The following is a 26,364-nucleotide window of genomic DNA, read 5'->3' on the forward strand; positions in this document are numbered from 1 at the left end:
CCTAAGACCTTAGCACAGTGAATTTGGGCATTGGTTTTCCAAGAACTCTTCGATCATGAAAAATTCGATTATGCCTTAATTTTCATTATTTTCATCTTTACAACCTGTATGATAATCGCTACCTTGCTTTTGCCCAAGATATTGTAAGTATCAGCTGAGATTCCAGGTAAAAATGTCACAAGTTCTAAAGGGAAAAATGTAAATACAAGTTAGAATGAAGAGGTAAGCTCTACTTTGTCCTTTAGAAGGCGAATCCTTTTGAAAGAGACAAAAAATAATGAAAATAATGCAGAATTTCAAAACCAGATGACAGTAGATTAACAATGTTTATTAGAGTGCATGTTGTTATCTTCAGAGTAGTTGCTCAGATTATCAGATATAGGCATGCAAAACTGATCAAATGTTATAAAGAGATAACACCATAGCTCTCTAGTCATACAAATTAACCTGGCAGATTATCGAATCAGGTCCATAACTATTTCAGTGGAGCAGTGAGTTCAGAACCCTGCCTGATGTTGACTGCTGTGGGGCTGAGCTGGTGGGACCCTTCTCCAATCCCAACACACTTGGGGCTTCTGTTCCCAGTGTTTACCCCAAGCGCCAATCAGTACCACATTCTGAAAGAGCCCCATGGTGGGTTTACTAAAGGAAATTCAAGGCTTTCAAATTTGTAAGTAAGTTATAATTCATACATGGTTAAATATACTACTTTATTAAGGAAAAAAATCTAGGCAGGGACTAGCATGGATTCCCTTGGCTTGCGGAAAGAAAGAAAGCAGGTTTAGTGACAGCAGGTCACATGGTGTGCAGTAGCACTGAGTTCCCAGGTCAGCTTTTTTATTTTACAATGTTGCCTAAGTCTCATGCAACTGAAGCAGATGCATATCTACAATATGACATGGTGGGTTCCAGAGAGTAAATGGGCTAATGTATTTTATAGTAAGGATGCGGTAACTGGGACCTTACATTCCAGCATAGTATAGGGAAACTGACTGCTTTTTTCCCAACTGATTTCTAGAGCATGCTTCCTGCATTGTCCTCATGAACACCCCTAAAACACACAGATCCCACTTACTCCCCCATGCTTCACATACCATAGGGTTCCCCTTCCCTAGAATGCCCTTGCCTCCTCCAGTCTGTGCTTAAACAGCCAGTGATGGTGCTTACAACTCTGGAGACTGGTCAGCTCACTTTTGCAGACACTCACCTGGGTCCCACTGGAGCCCTTTTTTTCTGTTTTTTGCACCCTATCACCTATCCATAATTTTGTTATGGTGCTGAGTCTACTGCATGAAATTTTTAACTTTTTTTTTTAGTACCAGGGATTGAACTCAGGACCCTGCGCTTGCCAGGCAAGTGCTTATTCTACTGAACTATGTCCCCAGCACCAACATTTTTTAGATTACATAAATGAATGGTTCATTTACAAGATTTTCCTACCTGAAGACTATAAGATCTCAGAATTCAGGATCATACTGAACTCATATTTCTACTCATTAAATTTAGCATAATACCTGCCATATAAAAAAATAAGTACTAATCAGTGTTCAGCCTGAACCCAAACCATTTGCTGAGAGACCAAATGAGGCACATAGACCTGGTTGGGGCACTTTTAGAAGATGTCAGGTGATGCAGCAGAAAAAGAGCTTTGGAGCCAGACCAGGCTCAAGTTTCATGCCTGTGGGTGATGGGGTACTCCTACTTATCTACATACGTACTTGTGTCTCAGCTTCATGGATCCATTCATTTGTTGATGCATCAAAACTGCTCAACAAGGGCTGCACAGATAACCAGTGGATTACAGTCCCTGCTTAGGCAGACACAGACACAGGGGTTTGATCCCCAGCATGCCATGCCAGCCCCACCCCCAGGCCACACTCAGATGCTGGGCACGGTAGCCCATGCTTGTAATCCCGACGCTTGGGAGGCTGAAAAACAGGAGAATCACTACGAGTCTGATCTATGTGGTGACACCCTGTAGACCCTGTACTAACAAAGCAGAACAGAACTGTTCAACAGTTGATCGGCTCCAGACACTAAAGAAGGTGGGAGATAGATCAGATAAGGGTAGGGCTTCAAAACAAACTTTGAAAACTTGAGAGGGAAGTAGATGGTGCTTACCTAAGTCAAAGGCAGAAAAAAAAAAGATAAAAAGCAATCAGAAGGATGTGGCAGAGTGGCACAACATGTAGGCTTCGTGTTCAAAGGGTCCCTATTATAATTTTATTATACCACCTTGTACTCAGGAGATGACCTGACCTGTTGGAGCTTCAGTTTGTTCATCAAAGTCATTAACATGAAGATAATTGTGCTGCATGCATTATGGCCTTATTGTGGGTACTCTAAGTCTTACTCCTCAATACGATTATTTCCGATCATTACTATTTGGGGATTTCTGAATTATCTTCATGCAGCAATGAGTTTATTCTACCAATGAACAGCCACAAAATTGCAGGCTTTTAATGTCTTGCTAAATTATCTTTTAAAAATCATTGAGCCAGTTTATTTTAACAAAGAACTCTTAATTAGCTTTCTTGCAACCTTGCCCATATTTGCCTCTTGCTAATTTAGATGCTAAAAAACATATGGTCGTTTTGAAACATTTGTGTAGATGTGGTTGGTGCAGTCCACCCTTGTCACAAAGCCAATTCTATGCAAGTGTCCTTCTTTTGTGCATCATTTATGGATTTATTTTCTCTCTTTGGCAGAATGTAGGATGGATGTAAAAAGGTGACTCTAATAGCTTCTTTGGCATTTCATAATAGGCAATGAGCATTTTCTTCTCCCAAAAGAAATTTTTCCATGGTTTTCAGCCCTATAAATATCCCTTTCTGTTTCCTCCTGCCCTGCGGGCTGCTCTGGAGAGCTTCTTTTGTTGGCTCACCTGGCTCCCGGCCTGAAGTGTGGATGCTCCGCATTGTCCGCGCAGAGCACCCTGCGAAGCTGGCGAAGCTCCTGTTTACATCTCCAGTCCAGACCTCTCTTGCTTTGTTTACTCCTGATCTTAGAGATCACAAAGACCACCAGCCTCCTCCTGTCTTAAAAGAAATTCTTGATTCCTGCCACTCCATGGTCTCTGCTCCTTTATGAAATTGTAAATGAATAGTACTGGCACTATTCATGTTATTGGATTCAGACAATGGAAGGTCTTTTTTGATGTCTTCCCTCCTCAAAAACAACCACTGTCTTCACACATTTCTTTCCTCTGCTGTGTGAAATCTTGCTCCATCCTCATCTCTGACGTGAATCAAATTCAGGAAACTTCTGTTCCCTGAACTCCTGCAGTTGCTGCTTTTTTTTTTTTTTTTGTAGACATCTCTGCACCCCACATAGTAGCTGTGGTGATGATTTTACATGCACGTCTGACATGCAGATGTCACTGCCTCAGATTGTTGGTGGCATCCTCCTGGCATCAGAACGAGAACCACAGCCCTGACTGTAGTGTGCGAAGGGTCCTGCGGTCTGCTGGCCTGATTGCCGCGCTCAACACTGGGGCTCATGGTGCGTCCTCTTCCCTCTTGAGCTTTTGTCGTGCTTCTTCCTACTTCAGGGAGTCGGACAGGTTCTTTCCTGTCCTACTCCTCTTCCACTGGATAATCCCTTCCATTTACCCAGCAGCTTGGAAGTCACGTGCACATGGAAGCCTTCCTTGAAGTCATGAATATACCCTGCTGACTATATTTGTTATAGTTTGAATATCCTGTTCAAAACAGTTTCATAGTCATAATTAAATATTTGACTAAGTAATTAGTTAAATGATTGAATCCTCCAATAGACTATAAACTCAATTTTGAAAAAAAAGACTAGCTCAGAGAAAAAGCCAATAATCTAGTTAATTGCTTAAGCTTTTTGCATATCATTTTACAAATTTTTTTAATGAGCATTCCTGTTCTGAGTATGTCATTAGGTTGCTATAAAGATTATATATGATAAAACATACAAAATTGCTGGCAGACTCGAGAGTAAAATACAAATATTTCTCTGTCAATTTAAACAGATTAACTCCACTTCACTTCTTGAGGCTTGATAATGTTTAGGGGCCCGGATTAGCCCAGAGGTGAGCTCTGTGGGTGTGCGCACTGCAGCACCACTTCTCCTTCGGTCTGTTCTTCCTCCCACTTCCTGGCAGGCATCTGGCACTGTGTCATTTTTAAAGGTCATCTCCCTCCTGTAGGCTCTGGATTGCCTGATAGATTTCTTCTGCATGAAGTGGAAAGTAAAGACAATCAGCGATCAGGCCTGCTTCTTGGAGGTACGGGGTAACCATGGTAAGTTAGGGCACTCATATGGTGAAAGCAGAGACAGCACTTCCTTATTTGATAGGAACTGATTTGACTTGGAATTCCCAACACGGGGGAATTCCCAACACGGGGGAATTCCCAACCACGGGGCTGTCTGAGGCATCTAGCTGGACCAGCACGTGTTGCAGAAGTTTCTCACCTGAAGCAAGATGCTTCCTCTTCGGCTGAGCTGTGGAAGATGAGTTTGAGTAATTGGATCAACTGCAACTTTTATTTGTTGAGCTTTTACGGTTTGTGTCATTGTCCCCCAAAGCATCATGCAGATCCTGAGGCAGCTTTGAGAGTGTGTGATTAATTAATGATGCAGTGCAGGGGATTATGGCTGTGGTGCTGCCCCTGCCCTGTGGTGGGCAATAGCTGTACAATACAAGGAGGGGGGCAAGACTCGCGGTTCCTCCCTTTGCTCTTTGCTGTTTTTCACTGCCATGAATGTTGCCCTCTGCCATGTGTCACTGAAACCTTCACTAACTGCGAGCTAAATTAACCATTCCTTCCTTAGTTTTGGGTGCTCCAGCAATGAGGAAAAAGTAATTGAGACAGAACCTTCCAAGTTAACTGGATCCGATCGACACAGCCAAATCACCACACACCATCGAGTTCAAGGATTATGTGTCCCCCATCGACCCTAAGAGATCGTGGCCCGTGGGACACAACAGGGCTGTTACCCCTGCTCCAGAAATGGCTCCACAGGACAGAGCACAAGCCAGGGGAAAGGACGCTTCCTTAGCTAATATTAATATAATGGGGAGAACCAGATTAAGGACATGAAATAATGAGTATGAACATGTTCAAAGGAAAAAGATTTAATGCGCATTTTTGTGAGTTAATCCAGTTATTTAAATCCTTATGCATTAAGTGCCTTGTTTAATCAAGCCTGATTGTAATTATATATGAACAAAACATAAAATTTGGAAGGAATAAGAATTCTTTAAAGATATATATATATATATATATATATATATATATATATATATAATTATACTGTAGTCATATATATTCACTATTATGATAATGACTGTTATTTCATGTAATACTTACAGGTCTACCCTCACATATGTTGAATGCTTTTTTCTACATACATGCGTCTACATACGTGTGTGTGTGCACACGTATTCCTCCCGCCAAGGGGAGGTTTGTCTGTCTTTTCAGGAATGCAGAATCCAGGAAGGTTCAGACTCACTGACTTACCTATTGTCTGCTCAGATCTACAATTAAATGCTCGAGAAAGTGCAAATGATACTGACAAAATATTTTGGAAAGGAGGTAGCTTAAGTGCATTTAAATTTTTCTTCTTAGATCCTGATAACACAAACTAATTTGGAAGATTTAGACTAACAGTTCTCAACCTTGAACTAAAACGGGTACCTTTTATGATTTGTTTTTCCAATTGATCTTTTTATATTTTTAGATAATTTTACTTTATTTTTTATTTATTTAATTTAATTTTTTTTTTTTTTTTTTGTATTTTTAGGGAAAGGTCTACAGGGTGTTCAGGGACTCACTTAGATCAGACTCTTAGGATCTGCCTGTTTACAGCCTCCCAAGAGCTGGGATTACAGGCACACACCACCATATCTAGTCTTAATTGCCATCTCAGTGTGCCCCAGGGGCGAGGTCAGCACAGCAGGCCTGGGGATAGAGCCCTGGCCCCTGTGCCTGCTTGTAGGCGCTTTAATCCATAGATACTTTTATTAGGCATGGATATATTGTTTTATGTTTTCCTGCAATGAAAGTTTAAAATGATATAAAATATAATGCTCAATTTTATATTTTTAATATAATCTGGTACTAGCTATAATAGGAAGTGAATGTTTAACAACTTTGAATTGAGATTTTTGGACATAATGTAAGAGTTATTTGTACCCAACCCAAAGAAGATAAATATAGGTTGCAGAACCTTGAGGTTTAGATGACAAACTAGTAGTAGAGAATTTTCACCTGGTATTTTTTTTTTCTCAACTTGATTTCCTATTCACCTACTTCATGGCCCAATTTAATGGGTTGGCTGAAAATTCTCAGGTTCGTGCTATGTAGTTCCGTGCTGTGAAAAGCAATCTTTTCTCCGATGGATATTACAATGCTAACATCTTTTCTTAATAGTTTTCCATATAGTATTTTAGCTTTGTGTTAAAGTTTTATGTGATCATATAATTTACATTTCCTTTATCACTATAAGTGATGCTGTATGGCCGATTTACATGCAATTTTAGAACCTTATTAATTTATAGCACATTTTAATTGTGCTTATTTGATTACATATTCTAAAATAGCCATTATATGATAATTCAAAGTAGTTGACATATATCAGTCACATATATACAGATACAGCATGCTGGATGTTTTAGGCTTAACTTTCATTATAAATATACATTAACTATTTTATAATTATATATTATGCATTATATTGTTCAGTTTTTGAGAAAAGCTATGTTTACATGAAGCTAGTATTAGCTAATATGTCCAGTTATAAGGCTTACATGTAACGATTAGTTTACAAATTCCGATTGGACCTCCCTGGTCCACTGCTGACACAGAAAAGGAGGGTGGCTGGGGGAGCAAAGGCGCTGGGGAGGAGACCCAGACCTGCCCAGGGCGGGGCCCAGCCAATGGCTTTCTCGTGGCCATATGCAGAGTGTGCAGCCTGGAGGCGGTTCGACCTCCACCTGGGTCCTGGAGGCTTTGCTGCCTGTCCCAGCTCAGTCGGGTGCACACAAATCACGCTCTCCCTGCCTCCTTCCCACCACACTGTGCGAACTTAGAGTCACGATTTGTTCCTGGAGATGAAGACTTTGATGAGAAACTGACCAAGGCTGGTCCTTGCCTGCTGATCTTGACAGAATAACGAAGCTTTTGGATGGCAAGCTTCAAAACTGGAAAGATACGTACAGAGAAAACATCAAAACTCTCAAAGGGACAACAAGTAGCATGGTGGAGGCCATTAGATACTGCATTGCGTTGCTGCAGAACCTGTGGTCTGCACAGTGCCTTCCCAGACCTGCAGATCCTACCTTCAGATCCTGCTGTTGTGTAAGTCAGAGCAGTGTGGGGCGCGGGCTACCTGCCTTGGAGCACGATCAGGATCGGATTGCAGCACGGAACAGTGCAGGCATCCACCTCTCCGTGCAGTCTGACTTCCCAGCTGTCGAGGGCACCAGGACGGTTCTCCTTGAAGCAACAGCAATCGTCTCCATTTTGGCTAAACTGGACCCTAGTTCTTTGTACTGAAGGGTACAGAGCTGGCTAAGTTTTATCTTTATCCCCTTAGTTGCCTTTAAGTAATGCAAGTGGATCTAGCCAAGGTGCTCTTGTGTACTACTTAAAGCAATGCGACAGGTCGGTGATGCCCCACCTGTAGCTGCCAAGTAGTATGTGTGAGCTAGGCTGAGCGGTGCCATGCTGTCAGCTGAGATTGAAGCTCAACAAGAGAGGCTACATCATCTCAGGGCATGAAGGCAACACATCAAAGGTGAAGCACCACAACGCTAGATACTGCCCTGCTCTATGCTATGCAGATTACTCTTTCTACATATCCTTCTCTCTGCATACTGCAGAGGGGAGTTCCGGTCTGCCCCAGCCCATCTTACAGCATACATAGACTTCTCATCTTTTGTACCATCATTCATTCCCTCCCCAAACCATTCCCTTCTTGAATAAATAAAACCCAAGGTCAACCCTGAGCTGAGGCCTTTTTTCCTGCTGGCCTTCATCCCAGCTGAACTTAGACGCCCCTTGTTCCCCACAGCGACAAGTGTGCCTTGGTGCCTTTGTTCTCACCATGGTTGCATTGCAAGTGGGAGATTGGAATGAATTTATTGGCATTCCAGGAACCTTCCTTTGTAATTCCAAATGTGAATTCCTCTGGATTGTGATGATGGCCGGGAAAGGACTTCTAAAAGAGCCACGCCATTTCATCTTCAAGTACAGTTCTAGAGTTCTCTTACCCTATGCAAGTAAATTCCATGACACCTGCGCATTTCATCCCCCGGACTCATTCCCTCAACCTGTATGCACAGCAGTTTAGGAAGTAGCCTAGAGCACCCAGATACCCCACAACCGCTGAGCTCATCCACATCTAGCAAAGCTAATGATGTTAGCCCCTTTGATCAGATGTGGAGTGAGAAGCAGGGTGTGTGGCAGACACGGGAGCGTCCCCATCTCCTCTTGTTACAAGGGAGGCTCGGAATGGTCCTGTTTCCTGTTCAATGCATCCATCCATCGATTTTGATAAAGATTCCTTACTGTTGTTGAAGAATGTCATGTTATATTTCCTTAAAGCAGTAACCTCTATACAGTAAAAACCAACTGCCACTGACTAACTCCAAGTGCCCTGAAGTAGTCCCCTTGAAATGCTTCTCGAAAGAGACTCTCACGGTAGCCACTGACGTTCTTGTCCTTCGATAAATGTGGGAGTAGAGAACAGCTGTTTTGTTTCTGAAAGGCAGAGTTTTGACAATGCACTTGCTTTCCACTGCGGGTTTCCAGACCTGGTGTGCAGAGAAGGCGCGGGAGAGGCATTAACACGCTTTACTCCCTGCAAATTTTCTTCTTGGACTTTGGGATCCGTGAACTCGGCTCTGCTGCGGGGCCAGGAGTCAGTGTCAGTGTGACCACGATTGCATGTCCCTGTGACAAAACTGTTTTCTTTCTTCCCCCCACGACCACTTCTTACCATTGATCTGCGTGCAGCGTGGAGACTGAGTACCGCAATGGTGGAGGGATCTGAATGGGAGGAGCTTGGAGGAGAGCCCGGGCACCGCCCTCAGGGCTACTGGAGTAGTTGCCGGTGCATGCCCTCTCCAAAGCACCTGCACTCGTGGCCACCCCGTTCCTTGCCTGCCTTCCATCCTGTGCTTCTGTTCGGCGTTTTTCACTGTTTCCTGTGACATCAGTTGTTCCAGCACACAGGCCCTGGCTCGCCTGCCCCTGCCGTCGGAATCCCTCGCCAATCTTCCTTCCTTTAGCGATCACAACTCACGGCAAACTCTGCGACACAGCAGACCTACTTGTGGAGGCCGGAATGGGTCCTGCTGTTGGAGGCTTTAGCGATCCTCTCAGCTAATTCTTTTGTTTAGTCAGAGATATAGGTGGAATCCAGTGTCATTGCTTCCAAAATGCCCATTTCATATGGTTGTAAACACATTTTTTTCTTTATACATATTTACACTTGGCACAAGGTGGGAAAACAGTAATCACCGTGTAATTTTTACGGCACGCACGCTCCACAGGGCACTTCATGCCCGTGTGCTCATGTAGTGGCCACTGGATTCCGTTTAAGGAGACACAGCAAACACTGTTTGGGCAGAAGAGGAGCGGACGCACAAGGAGGTTCCGGCTCACTGACAAGCGCTCGCTCCGCGGTGCGCGTTCTCGGGCATCTGGGGCTGGCTGGAGTGGGAGCTCCCCAGGGAGGCAACTATGGCTTTAGTCATCGGTGCTTGGAGTGGTGTGTGGCAAATACTGAAGCTGGATAAATATTTTCTGGAGAAAGGAGGAAAGAAAGAATGAAAGAAGGAAAAAAGAAAGAAAGAAAGAGAAAGGAAGGAAGGAAGAAAGGGGAAAGGAAGAGGAGAGGAAAGAAGAAAGAAAGAAGGAGGGAAAAAAGAAAAGGAAATAGGAAGGAACAGAGGAGAAGGGGAGACAGGCTGTCTCGTTTATTTTATTTTTTTGCGGAACCAGATATTGAACTCAGGCCCTTGCACTTGCCACGGAAGCACTTATTCCACTGAGCCATCTCCCCAGTCCCTGTCTCATTTATTTTTAACGAAGTATACACATCAAGTTCAAGTTCTGAGTCTCTTTGTGGTTCTCAATTTTCCTCAAGATGTCACAGATCTCCAGTTAGAAAACTGCGTTGCAGCATTGAAAATGTTTTGTCTTAATTTTAAGTAATTGAGGCTTGGAGCATAAATTGCTTTTTCTCAGAAGACTCTATGAAATAGTTGACGTAATATTTAAATCAAAATTTGCTTTCCATTTGAGTTTGTTACAATGCAGTCCAGAGTTAAAGGCCCATGCTGGTGAGTTCATGCACTAACACTGGCAGTTCCTAAGACTCTGCACTGTGCGTGCTTGGACAACCACACAGGTATCCTATTCTGAAAAAGAAACTTTAAAAACTTATCAGAGCTTTTCCTGTAGAATTTCAAGCAAAGGGACATTTCTTTTTTTCCCCCCATAATTTTATTGAGAAACAAATAGCAATGATACAGTTTCAAACCAAATTGGTAGGACAGTTTCAATAATTAACACATTGCATACATTCTTCCCAGTGGTTAATTGCTGTACAAGATGCGGACTTGATATCCTATTTACAAACACCATTAGAACAAATCCTTCTATTCATTAAGAGAATGTAACTATATATCTATCTTAACCACTTTGAATACATAGATACAAAGTGGACATTCATCTGTATCCCCTTTTTTGTTAAGTTCCATCATTTAAATATTACAGGTGTGTAAACTCAGCAAAATATTCTAAATGAGTCCAGTAGTCCATAATAGTATTGGGTCTTCCACTTCACTGGCAATGTGAGAAATTGTTGACCTGAGTCCCCTACAGCTCAACATAACACCATGGCTTTACTTCTTATGCTTCATTTTCATACTTTTCTGCTGGATGGTTAAGACCAAGGTAAAGCAGGACTTATGCAATAAGAGTTGTAGCTTTTGGGTCTGAGAAGGTCAGTGAAATCCCCTCAGGATTTATCCTGAGATCCTGTACCTCAGATTGTAGAACCTTTGTCAGTGTCAGCCATGTGGATGAGTCACGGTCATTGCTTGGCCAATGTGCTCTCTGTGAAAGCCTGAGAGAATGTTTTCTCTCCATGTGACTCTCCTTAGGCACACTCTACATCATCGATCACTTTCCTTTTTGGCCCCATAATCTCCTTGATCAGAAAATTTGAGGTTACATGATGTTACAGTACAAGTTCTCATAGGACATTTCTTTTATAATCGTCCCACTCCAGCAACAACCTACACTCGTTACTCTTACAGCAAAATTCTAAAAAGCTACTGCCAAATTTACATCCAAAAAAGAAGTAACAAAATGAAAGCAGTATAGATGTTTCTACATGTGTGTTGCTATAAAATAAAAAGATCAATGATTCATGTTGCAACTTGGGTATTAAAAACTATTATCATATTATAAATAATCTGTGTCTGAAACCACTGGCATAACAAATAGTTCCACTGAAAAAACAAGCTGTTCATATAATGCTGTTCACGTAACATTTGAAGAATAAAAGTTGAAAGCCCACAGGAACAAGCTACCTTGCCACCTAACCTCTAAATACCCCTAGGGGCATCGGGCAAGTCTCCACTCAAATGTTTTCTGCTACAGAGAGGTCAAAGTCCTCAGTGCACAGGGTCAGGGTGTGGGCACAGTGGGTGGACTGCCTGGCTTCCGGGTCACACTTGGTTCCTCTGGGCTTCTTCCTAGGCTTTTCCTTCCAGCACCACTGTACTTCTCAGCCCGTGCTGCTGCTCCTGTGGGGGTGGCAGGCATGACACAAGGGGGCTTGGTGAGTTCTGAGGGCGCAGTGAGTGGCAGCCTCATCCCTGGGATCCACCTTTGCTCTCTGCACAGCTGATCTTGGCACTGCCAGACAGGCTGGAATCAGGACCCCAAGACCCGAGGTCCAGGCCAGTCAAGGCACACCTTGGAAAACTGCAGCTGCTGCTCAGAGTGGCTGCTCTTCAGCAGAATCCTGTGGCTAGTCTCCGACATCCACCAACCAGAGATTTCTAGATTAGTCATTTCATTTTCATTTAAGAGAACTTTGGGGGAGAGACTGAGCTAACTGCTTTGGGAGATAGATAGCAGCCAGCACATGGCAAAACATAAAACTATCACAATAAGAGAGAAACTAGCTTTAGTGAGAAAAGAATGCATCTTAGAATTAAAGCTCTAGTAACTGAAGCATCTTTTGTTGGTAAGAGCAGTGTGAGATACTTATTGTTATAGGAATGGTCTTATATAATCATTATCATTTATTAACAAATATCCCTAGATGCACAGCTATGATACCTGTAATGTGGCTTCAATTGTCATTGACAGCCCCACACAGGTTTAAGGACCGCACACTTGTGAGTTAGTTGTGAGTGTGTTGTGTGCGGCTGCACACAGAGACCATCCATCAGTTTACTGCCTCTTGCTCCTTCCAAGTTTCTGATTGCTTTCACAAACCCCGGGAGGGCTCATTAGGCAGCTTCCTCCAATTTCCAAGTCCCAGCGCTTAAAGCACTTTTGCAAATAATGATTTGAACTTGGGTGAAAGTTTCTGAAACATGCTGAAGATCAAACCAATCATCTAATATCAAACATTCCCAAAGACAGGACCTGGAAGTAAAATCTATTTCTAAAATACCTATCATGAATTCATTAAGAGATTATGTGGTAATTATACCCCAGATAATACATCTAAGGAAATAACTGCAGAGCAGCAGAGGAGGACAAGTAAGTTGGCATTTGCTGTGCATACGAAGGCCTGCATGTAAGAGTAGAGGGGGAAGAAGAGTGGCAAAGAGAGAATTACCAAAATCATGAATGCTTTCTTTATATTTCTTTTTGCAAACTAATTCCCACTTCAAACATGACTCATGGAGAAGAGTTAGGAATATTATCAGTGGAACAGGATTTATATTCTAAGTGTGCAAGTTCATATGTGCTTGTATTGAGTTCCCACACTGAATGATGACCTACATGTTACATATAAAAAATATGCTGCTAACAATACTTACTCTGTTTCACACCCAGAATGCAGGAACAACCTATAGGTCAGGATTGCAGGCTTGGAGACAGGTGGTCATATGTAGACAGCAAGCTTTTGGGGAAGGTTACCAGAAGGTTTTATAGAGTTACTTTAGGCAGCTAAATTAGCTAGAAGTTAATATATTAGACAGTCAAGGATGATCCAGGCTCTTAAGGAATTCAGCACAACAATAAAGATGTCTGAGCTGTGGCTGGAGGCACATCTGGAGGTCAGGCCTCAGAGGAAGTGGCTGAGGCCAGGCTGAGAAGCCTCCCCTAAGGGGTAACAGGAACCTTGAATGATCCTGCACTTGCGCCACCTGCTCCGGTAATTCCAGACAGGCGTCAGTCACCTGGGCAGGCGGGTGAGCTGCCAGGGCATCTGGACCCACCTCTTTCCCCAAATGCCTTCGATCTTTCCCTGTACCCTTGTAACACAACTTGCTCCCTTGTGGATCAATGTTAGCTAAGCAGCTGTACTTGTAATCCGATAGGTTGATTGTAGTTTGACTCACATTGTAGTCATGTTGTGACATTGTTCTATAAATTACCGCTGACAAAGGCCCCTGGCGGCCACCCCATGCAGGGCCCCTCCTGGAAACCAGCTGGTATTCTTCTCTCCTTACTGCTAATACCCCTTCTGTCTTCTTCCTTTGGTTTGCAACCTCATTCCTTAATGCTGCCGTAGCTTGGACTTGGCACAGCTGACATTTAGAGGTGTTTCCTCTCAGGAGAGGCCTGTTCTTCGGGTCCCAGGTGAGCCATATGCTTCGCCAAATCGTGTTTCTTATTTAATTGAGCAGCTCCAGCCACATGTTTGCATGATTCACATTTATGCTACTGTCTGCAGCATTTGGGGTGAGAGACCCTGTAGACGGTTATATCTCCTCTGACCCGGAGAGTTCTTTTCAATATGATAACTATCCTTGACAATTACCAGGGCACTGAAAGGAAGACAGCCATTGTTTTTGTATATAATCGTTTAAGTATATTTTTCTTTAATACTGGACACTCTGACTTGTGTGGAATTCCCCTGTGCACTTAAAATAAGCTTCACTCACTACCAGCTCTTTCTGGGGAAGCAGAGGCTGTTTCCTGGGCATTGAGTCATCCCTATCTGCGTTGATCACACACATGGTGTGTTGTCAAGTAGAGGGAGGCATATCATCTTCAGAGCAACTACTCTTCCAGAGCAGGTCCCACCTGTGATATTTTGAGAGTTCAAAACTACACTGACTCAAAACTTTGTGTGTATCATATTTCATAGGAAAACATGTTTACAGCATTTAAAAATTCTTTTTGTTCAATCTATGGTAACTGCTTTCCACTGGTTTGATGTATGGGCCCACCACCTTAGGTTCAGACTTTCCTCCCCATGTACTTGAATTTACAAGCTCATGAACATGAAACAGAACACAGCTTTAAGTAAATGAAAGCCAACTATCAGAACACCCGCAAAAATGTCCTACTTGGTTTCTTCTTTTCTGGGGTATCTGATTCCTTCCACATCGAAGACTTTGAAGTTTCAGGAAGAGGAAGCAGCTTTCGCCTGCGAGTTAATCATTTCCTTGTTAACCTTTTGCCACCAGCGACAATGAGATTCATTCTTCATATCACAGAGCTCCTCAGCAGGAATATGCTTTTATCTTTGCCTGGTCTTACAGGCCTGGAGGGAATCGGCACCCCTAGGGAGTCATTAAAGATAATGGACAAATTATTTCTTCATATCTTCATTCAGAGTTCTTTCCCTCTGGTGCCCTCCTCCTCCGCGGGCATCAATCAGAATTATTCATCAACCACTGAGGGTAGAAACAGGTTTGAGGGGGAGCGTGGGGACGGAAAGAACACAAACTGGGAAGCCAGTGGGATGCAAATCTCTTTCTTACGTGAGAATTATTTTCTTTGGGGATGTATCAGAGTTGAAGAAGTTCGGGAATTGGTAAAGGAGACTTGTTCTTTTCATAATGATGAAGTAAATTGTAGGTGGTTTGCAATCTTATTATTATTGCTATTTTTTTGTACCTGGACTTGAACTCAGGTCCTCGCACTTGCTGGGTAGGCTCTGAGCCCCTGAGCTGTATCCCCAGACCTGGTTTGCAATCTTGAAACAGTCATCTCTATAAAAGGTTGCACCAGTAGCTAGGACAGTTTTGCTTGGTAACATAAATTTCTTTTTAAAAAAGCAAGCTCATGCAGTGAATCTCTAGTCTCTAGTAATTAGATCTGAGCATCTGTCTCACTCTTGTGGAGAAAAAAAACTGAGTAGGATAAAATAAAAAATTGTAATGGATCAGTTAAACAGGCAAGAACAGTGCACAAGAGGAGAAAGACTAGGCCCCACTCTACTGAAATCAAAAGTAGTGTGTACTCATCTTTGGTATATTACTTTACTGGCCCTGGTGGTTGGGGATTCCATCCAGGGCTTCACACTTCCCAGATAGGTGCTTTACCCAGAGCTACCTCCACCCCCATGAGGGTACTCTAACTGCTGGGCGGGGCCAATGGGGAAGACTCAGGACCTTAGGGTAGGCTGGCCACAGGGATCTGGCTCCTCTGGAATCACAGCCTCCTACCTTCTTCCTTGCCTGGAGGTGAAGGTGGTGCCTGGCTCTGCCCACAGGGGCAGTTTCTCCCCCTCTGTTCAAAACAATGGTTCCAAGGGTGGAGAAATCCTCCTGGGGCGCAAAACTAGCATGAGGCTGGGAGAGGCTTTGCATCTGAAAGAGACAGAAAAAGAATGTACAGTCAAAAGTCTCCCAAAATAAATGCTTTAAGGACAGAGAGCCCAGAGGACCATAATCAGGAGGAAATTTGCTCAAAATTGTGTCCTTTGCGCTGTGGTGCTCAGGCTGGGCTCGGCCTTAACAGGAATCTACTCTCACGTGAAACGTGTCCTGGGCGGAGAGGCGGAGGGTGTGACCAATGCCTCGTGGAGCACAGCCTTGGAGCAGGCCAGCGCGGACTTGCCAGCGGAAGCTACAGGAGACTGGCTGCCCCACAGCCCTGACCTAGAGCTGCAAGACTCAGCGAGTGCGCTGAGGAGAAAGCTGCGCAGGAGGCGCGAGTTGGCTTGACTTCTCTAAGTGCAGCGTTCTAGCACAAAGCCAGCTGTGGCCAATGGGAACTTGTGTCTTCACCGCGCTGAGCGTGAAGCACAATCCTACCTGTCAGATTTCTGACTCGTGTGTGAATGATTTCCAGAGGCCAAGCGTTTTCTGAGCCAACCATCAAGGCCCTCCATATAAAGTTCTAAGGGGCAAGGGGTTTAATCTTTGTCTAATGTTTTAATACAGCAATGACAGATTCATGATTATGAGGATAATCAGGAAGGATATTTTTCCCACTGGAAGTATTCTAGTTTTAAATTTTAATTCCCCGTAATTAACCAAGATAATATAATACTGTGTATTTTTCACAGAAGAGTCATGTAAATTCTTTCCATGGGCAATGAATGGAAAAATCCCAAATTCTGCTTGCTGTTTTAATGCAGTTCTCCTGGAAATGCTCCCATCCTTTTTCTGTTCCAAATTTAGCAGGTGGATGTACTGTATTTAACTTAAAATTGTTGTAGGCTACTTTATAAAACATGAGCAAAATGGGCTATGAATGGAATTTTAAGTATGTCACATTAAAGATATGAAAGGGGAAAATGTTAGTATCACCACTAATGGTCCAAAATAACAAGGTTATAAATAAAACTGCTTGCTCTTTCATATATATATATATATATATATATATATATATCCTGTCTGTCTTTCTTTTTTCTTTGTGGCCCATTCAGCCTGACCTGGGGGCAGGGCTGGTGCAGGATGTGGTGCCAGGATCGAACTGCGGTCCCTGCGCTTGCCTAAGCTTGCCTAAGCATGCACTTTGATGCATATATTTTTAGTAAGGAGAGTTGGGAATGCAACTAATCCTCAACCCCTAATTATAGTCCCTTAACTAATTTAAAGATGCATCATAAATGTGTAGCCTGGAGTGCTTTAAATGAACATACATTGCCCAGGCTAAGTTTCATAGCTAAATAAATGAAAAAGCAATTCAGTGTTTTAACTTTCACATTTTTTTCCTAGCAAAACATTTCTAAGAACAAAATAGTCAAAGACAATTCATAGGTAAAGGATGGAGAGGGGATTTTGCATAGGTAATGAGTTTTGCAGTATTAATCTAATTAGGCAAAGATCACTTGTAGTGTTTTCAGAAAATTAGTGATTCTCTCACTGCCCATTTCTTTTGTGTGCGGTTCTGTTGCATGTAATGATCTCTCGTAGACATAGCTCAGGACAGATGCATTAGAGATGGATAAAATACTGCTTGTTCCAGTGAACACACACATGGTGCTGACAGCTAATTGCAATCTGACCGTCCAGAGATGCAAGATTCATATGCAATGAGTCCTTCCTCTCTGGGAGCATTTTCTGCAGAGGCTGCCAGTAAAATGGAGCCCTGGGCTTTCCAGGAAGGCAGGCCTTCGACTTCCCCTGCGTGGCTTTGGTCCTGGTGGAGTTCTTCCAGAGTGTGCAAACTGAACTTCAATTAAAGAATTCTGCAGGGCACATAGAGCAGATGAACAGCAAGCACACTGAGACTTTTCTTGACAAGACTTGGAAGTGGGGAAGCCTGAGCCCAAAGCTGGTATTTGTAAGTGCTACAAGGAAGCAAGTATTGAACACCCCACGGGAGTGGGGAGTGATGTCGGCTTCTGATCCTGCTTCCCATTGTCTTGGGCTCGCCAAAAGGGAGCACTTGTGATTTCAAATACTGTGGAGAATCCAGTGCTTCCCAACCTGAGCAGTTGCAAAGTCTGCACCCTGTGCTTGCAGCAGCTCTCAAGGGGAGTTACCAGTTCCTCCTGGCTAACTAGTGTTATTGTTTTGCTACAGTGAAAACTCATTTCTTTCACTTTGGCTGGGGTTGTTCTTGCAAATTTTAAAAATGTCCATTGAGTGTTTCTCATTTTTGCAAGCACAGATGACTTTCAGTTGGCTTTTGGTTCATTTGATCTGACTTTCATGTAATTTACTGTGCAGAGCAGAGAGTTCAAGTAGCCAGGTGATCACTGTGTGGCTCTTCCCTGACCTGTTTCCCCTGCACCTCTTCCAAGCCACAGTCCCTGCCACTGCATTTACGTGGCACCTTCACTTCTCTGAGCTGGACATTCCCAGAGGCTACATGGCATCACTGGAATTAGGAGCATGATTCTTAGCAGTTATGATAGTCAATGGTCTTGGGATGGCTCAGCTTATGAACAACAGTATCTCCTAGTTCTCTGCTCAGTGTCTGAATTCTCTCCTATTCCTATTTACCCAACTCCCTGAAAACCAGAGAAAGCTCCTGTAGAGTGCCTGGAATAGACTGATGTACTGACTATGAGGAATCAGGGTGACTTCTCTTCACATCCTGATTTGTCTGGGAGGGAACCAGAACACCTAAGAAGCTGAGACAGATTGATGGATAATAAAATGAAGAAAGAGCTGGCCTCCAAGGCCTGATGTCGCACTGAGTGGATATTGCGCAAGGTCTTCAATGCCCGTGGTGTGAAATTCCTCAGGTCTGAAGTAAAGATGTAAAGATGCCACGTGCGGAGGGGATGCCATGAGCTGCGCAGATCAAAGGAAGTTCTGTTTTGAATTTGATAAAAGCATAGTGAACACCTGAGAATAAAACTGGATGTAAAAAATGTGGAAGTTAGTGGATATATAAGACTTACTTAGAATGTTAGATTTTCTAACTTAACATCAAAACTGATTAATATTCATTAAGGCCCTTTTTATTTCATCTCATTTTTATTTTCATTTCCTTTTTATTTTAAAGTAAAGAAAAATAAATAATAAAAACTATGGCATTAAAATTTCAAAACAAGGTTGTAGGAGAGTAACAATGATTAGTACATTGTGTATTGCTATCTTCAAAGTAATTGATTGTATTACAAGATGTAGGGATCAAAAATTGATCAAGCAACACAAGCATGTACCTTTTCTTTCAGTGAGCTAATAGTAGTAGTAGAACTACCTCACCCATTGTGTGTGTCTATGCTGTAAGGCCCTTTAGCTCAGCAAATTAGGTAACAGTCTATTGTCTTGGCATTTGAGTTACATTTTGGTTTGTACAACACCATTCGCTTCAAAAGATGTCTTTATTTAAGTCATCTCAAGTTAGATCAAAGCAAGTGGTGGATAATCTTTGAAATATGAACAATTCAGAGTGCTAAATTTCATGCAATGATTATGTGGCCTTTGAAAATATGCTTTGCATGGGGAGGAGGTAGGGATTGTCGAGAGAGGATCAGATTGGTAACACTGCAAACTTTTGGTGGTGTGCACAGCCACGGCCTTGCAGAGTCTTGCCTGTCGCCCACAGAATGCTTAAAACCTCCCTGGTGGGAGCAGAGTCCACCTCCTCGGGTGACTTCACTGGTAAGAGGCCAAGCCTGCCAGAGTCCTGATCAAACAGCAACAGCACCCCAATGTGAGAAGCAGGAGAGACCGTAGAGGTTCCGGCAGTCTCAGGAGTCTCTCAGACATAGAGGTTCCTGGGTCCTAGGAAGGCTGCTGACTCTGTCTCAACACCACTTCTTGGAGAGGCTTATGGGCCACCCGACTCATTCATCCTTAGCTCCTGGGGAGTCTCTACAGTCTGTGGTCCCATTCTTTGCTTCCTGTCCTTTCTTGCTATTTCGTAGGCACTTGTCTGTCTGTTGCCTCTCCACACTACATCCCTCACCCTAGGAAGGAAACACCGTGAAAGCAGGCCCAAGCATCGGGGACCCTGTAGAAGGAAATCAGGCAGTGCTTGAACGTTGAACCAATCCCTGTGAGCAGCTGGGCGCAGATGGGCACCACGAGAGCCATGAATGCAGCGCCCACACCTCAGCCTCAGCCTCAGCCCAGCAGTGCTTGCTGTGCTTCCTTCATTCTCAGAGTCAGTTAGATCTGCTTCACCCTCTAGCAATGGGCACAGAATACAGAGCACTTTCCATTGACCATCTTCTGCACACGTGCTACTGTTAGTAGAATTTCTCTTCAGAACGGCAGCTCTGAGCATCACGGTCATGTGCTCAAGTCCTCACTCAGGCTCTGTAAATGCCCTGCTATTCGGGCAGGTCTCCAGCGTGGCAAGCAACAGAAGACCCGGGCTGCCTTCTGTGCTGCTGGACATGAGGTGTGCAGGGGTGGCTGCTGCACTGTCCTCTGTTTATGTTTTAATGAGGAATTTCTTTCTTTCTAAATTTTTAAAGATAATTAAAAAAAATAGTAAAAAAGGAAAAAAAAAAAAAAGACCAAAATGATACTGAGTTTCACTAAGCAAAATGATAGAAATTCAACAAAGGTCATTACATTGCATATGGTTGTCTTCAAATTAGTTTTTCAGATTCCCAGATATTAGCATTCAAAATTGCAAAATATTATAAAAAATTAAAAAGGAGAGAAAAAAATTAAGCGTTAACTTTTCCTTTTAACAGATAGGAATTCATTGTGAAAGCATTTACCAGAGACACACAGGCTGTGCTGCAGATACACTCTCGGGATATGGGAAAAGCTGAGAACACATCACCGAGAGGCAGAGCTGTCTTCATTCTCCCAAGGGTAGCATCCATGAAGGGTAGTAGTCTGTTAAATGTCCTAAACTCAGAGGGCAAACAGCAAAGACTGCCAGGTACAAAGGCGTCTCCATCAAAATTAGTAGGTGATGGGCATATATTTCAGGGTGGCCCTGTGTCCTGAAAGCGAATGAAGTTAGGGACTTTTACTAGTTCATTACCATTGGGAAAGCAAAATAGAAGAGGTGCAGCAGAAGTGCTTTGAACAGCTTGATAATTTCTGAGAAAATTAAACACACCCTAAGACTTGGAAATAGCATTATTTGGCTTTACTCAGATGAGTCAAAACTTACCTACATTGAGCTGGCCAGATAGCTCAGCAGACTAAAACACCTGCTTAGGCAGAGCGCAGTGGCCAGGGTTGGAGCCCTGGTGTGCTGTGCCGGCCCCACTCTCAGGGAGCACTGAGAGGGTGACTGAGACTGGCATGGTGGCATGTGCTTGTAATCCTAGTGCTTGGGAGGCTGAAAACAGGAGAATCACCAACAGTCCGAGCTACATAGTGAAACCCTATAGACCCTGTACCAAACAAACAAACAAACAAACAAACAACAAAAACCCCAGCAACAACAACTTACCTACATTAAAAAAACCTGGGTATGAACATTTACTCTCAGTTGTCAATACTTGCAAGCAACTAAGGCTTCCTCTCAGGTAAACAGATGGACTACGGAAATGAAATATTGTTCAATAATGAGGAGAAATAAGCTATGAACTCACTATGAAAAGATCTTCAAACACATATTCTTAATTAAAAGAAGAGCTTAAAAATTCTAGATACTATATGGTTCCATTTAGAGGGTGTTCTGGAATTTCAGAATAATAGAGACAGTGAAATAAATAGAAATTGCCCCTGGTCAGGAGAAAAGAAAGAAGGTTGACTAGGTGGAAGGGAGGACATATTAAGGGTAACAAATAATTCTGCATAAAACTGTAAGGTATAGTACATGCCATCATAGAATTGTAGAAGCACATGGAACCCAACAGCACAGAGGACCTCTACTCTCAGCTATGCATAGCATAGACCCGCACTGGGGCTGGCCAGTCACTCCCCTGCTTCTCCACATGCGAGTTATAAATTTTAGAGAAAGCCAGGGTGGTGGTCAGCAAGGGGCCATTCTGTATTTTCCTTTCAGTTTTTTTTTTCTATGCAATTGAAAATCTCTGTCAACAGAATGCAAGACTAAATAAACTTCTATGAGAGATGCAAAAGAAATTATGGAATTTCTATGAAAAATGAAGTACTGATTCACTCAGGAGACATTTGTTAAGTGTTAATGTGGTGCTCTTCTTGCCAGAACTCAGACCCAGAAATAAAATGCACCCTCTTTTATTAAAAAGGCTCAAATCTCACAGACGGAAGCAGCATGGAGCTGGGACAGCAAATGTGTACACGGCGGGCACAAAGGCAAGCGGCTAAGGAAGTCTTCACGTGGCTGTCGAATCCGGGGCCATCGAAAGGGGAAATTCCAGCTGGGTATGTGAAATTTCTATAAGGCAGACTTAGGCACTTATTGTTGATCCCAATAATATGATATGGGATAGAAGTAGGAGATTCCAGGATCGGCGTTGTGCAGTAGAGTGGAGCTGGCTCAAAGTTCTGGATAGCCTTGCTAGAGGGCAGGAACGAAAGTAGAAAAGGTCAGACTGAATCTGTGGAGCTCTCTGTGAGGAAAGCCTTTGAAAGATTCTGTACGATCTGGATAGAGACTGTGTTGAGTTGTCTACATGTTTCCATGGAACTCTAGGTCTCCCAGGGGTTCCAGAGTTCCACAGACTCTCCCAGGGGAGCTTCTGGTTCCCTGTCCTGTTGTAATGGCCAGAGAAAAAGTGCAGTCCAGCAAGTTTTGTTGGAGTTTGAGAGGACACACTGATCTGAAGCCAGGCCATCTGATGGGTCACACAAGTCCAGCTGGGAGGAAAAGAAGCTACCGAGTCAGGAGCCCACATCCCGGGCAAATAAGGAAGCACAGCCACGAGTCAGAAGAGAATGCAAAGTGACAGTAGAAAGAGGGAAGGATCCAACAGTCAGGGTCTTGCCCACTGTTCACACATTTACTATAATGACAATTTCATGTTTGTTTTTGTACAACTAAGGGCTCAAGAGCTTTGCTGAGGCTTGACTGGTAGATCTCAGTGCAGACCAAGATGCCAGGGAAGGGTCAGCTTAGAGAGAAGAGATGCCTCGGGGAGGGCTTGGGTTTAATTAAAGCAAGGAGACAGGAAAAGCTGCTTTTATTCTAGGCTGAAAGTTGAGAAAGGCTGGGAAATGTGCTGAACTGTGAGAAGAACAGGAAGCTTAAGATCTAGTGTTTTTGTCCAGTGACTGAGAAACAGAGGCAACAGGTACAGCAGCAACTGGTCATTAGATCCTCAGCATTTCTACCAAAGTGTCTCTTGGGCAGTGTGACCCTAATTCTTTATAGAATATTGGAAATTTCCATTCTAAATGTTTGCTGGTGTGTGAGATGCGTTCAAGGCTTCTTCCTTGGTCCCTGTTCTTTCCAGCTGCGAAAGAGCTCCCTTTACTGTGGATGCAGGGCCTGCCTGGCATTCTCTCGGCGCGTTAATTCAGCCATCTGCGGAAGTGAGGAATCCCACAGATCTGCTCAGGGAAACTGTCACAAATTTCTGCCCACCATTGGGCCATCGTTCTGCTGCAGCCAGACTTCAGGGGCACACTCTGATGTGGGGAACCCCTGAGGCCTCCGTATGAACGCGGCATTGTCGACTCGTGCTGCCTTGGAGGTGGGAGAGAAGCAGGAAGTAGGAGGAAAACAGCCAGAGATCAGCATGGAGCAGAGACAAAGGCAGAGGCGCTCCGAGGATCAGGTCACAGATAAGAGCTGAGGTTAACTTCAGAAGGGCGTGTAGGGAAGGGCTCTTCTTGGATCTTCACATAGAAATATTGTTTTGGAAAGAAAGATATTTTAGGCTTCAATGAAAGAAACAGGAGCTTATCTCTGAGGTGTCTAATGAGCAGTTATTATTTTCACATGGTCGTGACAATATGCATGTATTCATAGACCTGATCCTGGACTGAAAAAGAATCATTACATAAACAGAGAAATGGGATTTTTTTTTGCACTTAATCATTGTGGGGGTGTCTGCAGTTTTCATTGGAAAGTATTGTGATTTCAAAAGAAGTTTTTCCTCTGTGCTAAAGAGTCCCTTATTAGGATGACCTGGATTTCAAAGAAACTTTCTAGAAGGCATATGATAAGGCATTACGGAATGTATTTTAAAGTCAATTGGGTTAAGAATGGCACCTGAGACGTAATATCACCCTTCACAAAAAATGTGAACAAACTCATAGCCTGATCGTGGTGGGGCTGCCTCAAACACACCACCTGGGAGCTCGTGTCCCTGGCTGGGACCCCGGTGTCAGTCCTCTCTGTCAGCACTTCCCCTAGGCTCTGAGGCACCAAGAAGGCCCAGTTCCTAGGCACACTGTGGGCTCGTCAGCCTCACTGCTTGCCCACTGAGGTCTAGGGGTGCTCATTGAAATCACTGGGGTCTTTCATTTCCTCTCTTCCAGATTATTCCAAAGGGTTGTTGGGCCTGCTGAATAGTTTAGTGGATTAAAATGCCTGCAAGCAGATGCAAGCGCTGGGGATTCAATCTCCAGATCTGCCATGCTGGCTCCACCCCTGGGGTGTGCTTAGGTGGTGATTGAGACTGGGTGTAGTGGTGTGCACCTGTAATCCCAGCTGTTGGGAGGCTGTAAAAAGGTCGATCACTACAAGTCCAATCTAGTAGTGAGACCCTGGACACCCTGTAGACCCTTCCCTAAATTGCCATCTCAGCACACCCCAGGGTCAGAGCCGGCCCAGGGATCGAACCCCTGGCCCCTGGGCCTCTTGCAGGTGCTTTCATTCTCTGAGCTATTTGGCTGGCCCTTAGGGTAGAAGGAGTGGTTTATACAAGGTGAAACTTCCTCAATGAAAATAACCAGTAGTAAACTAGGAGTGCTCACTTCCGGTAAGGCTCTATTCTCTACCATGTCATTATTAAGATTCCATGTCAAAGCCAGGCCTGCTAAGCATTTTTAGGGGTCCTACCCCACTGCAAGCAATCCACGAATGTTACTTCTTTCTCTCTTAAAAAAAAATTAAACCAAGTTTATCTTAAACAATCCATAAAAACAAAATATTGTGCATATCAGTGCTGCAGTGTGACGCTTCCATGCGGGTTCTACGTCGCGGAATGAGTAAATCACGTCTGACACTCGTGTCTCCGCGGACACTGACCACGTGTTACAGTGAAACTGCCTAACTCCTTCCTGCTCCTGGAGCGATGCAGTTTATGACCGTTGTCCGTAGTGATGTGCTGTGCAGCAGCCCTACGGGACTGCCTCCTCTCCCGAGACCTCAGTAGCCGGTGAGCACGGCTCCTCCCTACACCCCCACGCGCTCGGAATCCCAGTAAACGCCGCTCCATTGCCCAGTTCTGTGGTCCCGCGTGTTAGCGAGAGCAGGTGCCGCAGCCCCGCAGCCGCTGCTGTGTTTTTGTACCTGGCTTATCGTGACCTAGTGATTTCTCCTTCTATCCTTGTTGTCATAGTTAAGAAATAAATACATTTCCAGTTTTATTCTCGTTACCTTGGGCGCTGAGAGAAAGGATTCCTGCATCACTGCGAAGCCCTGTGCTCTTCCTCAGGCCGAGCTGCGGCGCAGGCTCTAGCTGTCTTGAAGTGTGGGTCTGGATTGGAGTTAGATGAGGCTGACCATGCTGTTAGGGGCCGGGCCCTGGCGGCGGCGTGGAGCGCCCTGCGGGCTCCTGCTCGCTGCGCACCTGTCTGCGTCCCGAAGGGCGGCTGCGGTCGTCAGCACCGGGTCCGCAGCACCTTCTCCTACAGAAGGGAAGGCGGCGCTCTGCGGACGCGGCTCCCGGGTGGGGCCAGCTGCACCTTCAACAGAAGGGACCCCTCCTCTTGATCCCAGAGTCCTACAGCGCGTCCGTGTTCGTTCCTTGGCCTGTGGCTGATCTCAAGGGGAGACCTTGCTGCTAGCTCTTCGTGCAACTGTGCTAAATAGATCAGAAATTGATTTGGATCCTGTATTACTGTTTTTCCTGGACAAACACCTACGTTCTTCTTCGCTCCCAGACTTTATTAAACGTACCCTGAGCTCTTCTGGCTCCTTGGCCTCCTTTTGCTCCTTCCCTTCCTGGATTTTACAGTCATTTCAGGGTTTAGCGTCACTTTCCCCGTTTGCTCTCTGCTTGCTCTGCAGCCCAAAGCCTAACCCGAAGGAGGAAGAGGGTGGCCCCGGCTGCTGATGGACTTCAGGTGCTTAGCCAGCTCCAGGGTAGCCAAACGTTTTCCTCTCTTTTGAAAGTGTCTCTGTGTTATTTCTATTACACACTCTTTCTTCTCTGATTTCCTTCTTGAGATTTTTGAAAGTAGTTAGCTTGGAGAGCAGCGAGTGAAAAGTGGCGGCCCTGCCTGCTGCCCCCCTGCTCCCACGCCGTCCCGTGCTGGTGCAAGCGGTGCCTCGAGCGCGTCTGGACGCAGCGCGGGCTTTCTGGAGTTCCAGTCCGTGCTGTACTTTTCTTATACTTTGCACAGGGACATCTTTACGTCACTTGGTCAATGTTTAAAACTATTTTAAATGTTTTATCTGTGGTATTTTCTTTGTTTATTCATTTCCCTTATTCTTGTTTTTAAAAAATTCACTCATTCTCTTCAAGGTCTATTTAATATGTGAA

The sequence above is a fragment of the Octodon degus genome, unplaced genomic scaffold, assembly GCF_000260255.1.
Source record: "Octodon degus isolate 3935 unplaced genomic scaffold, OctDeg1.0 scaffold00025, whole genome shotgun sequence".
Taxonomy (NCBI): Eukaryota; Metazoa; Chordata; class Mammalia; order Rodentia; family Octodontidae; genus Octodon; species Octodon degus.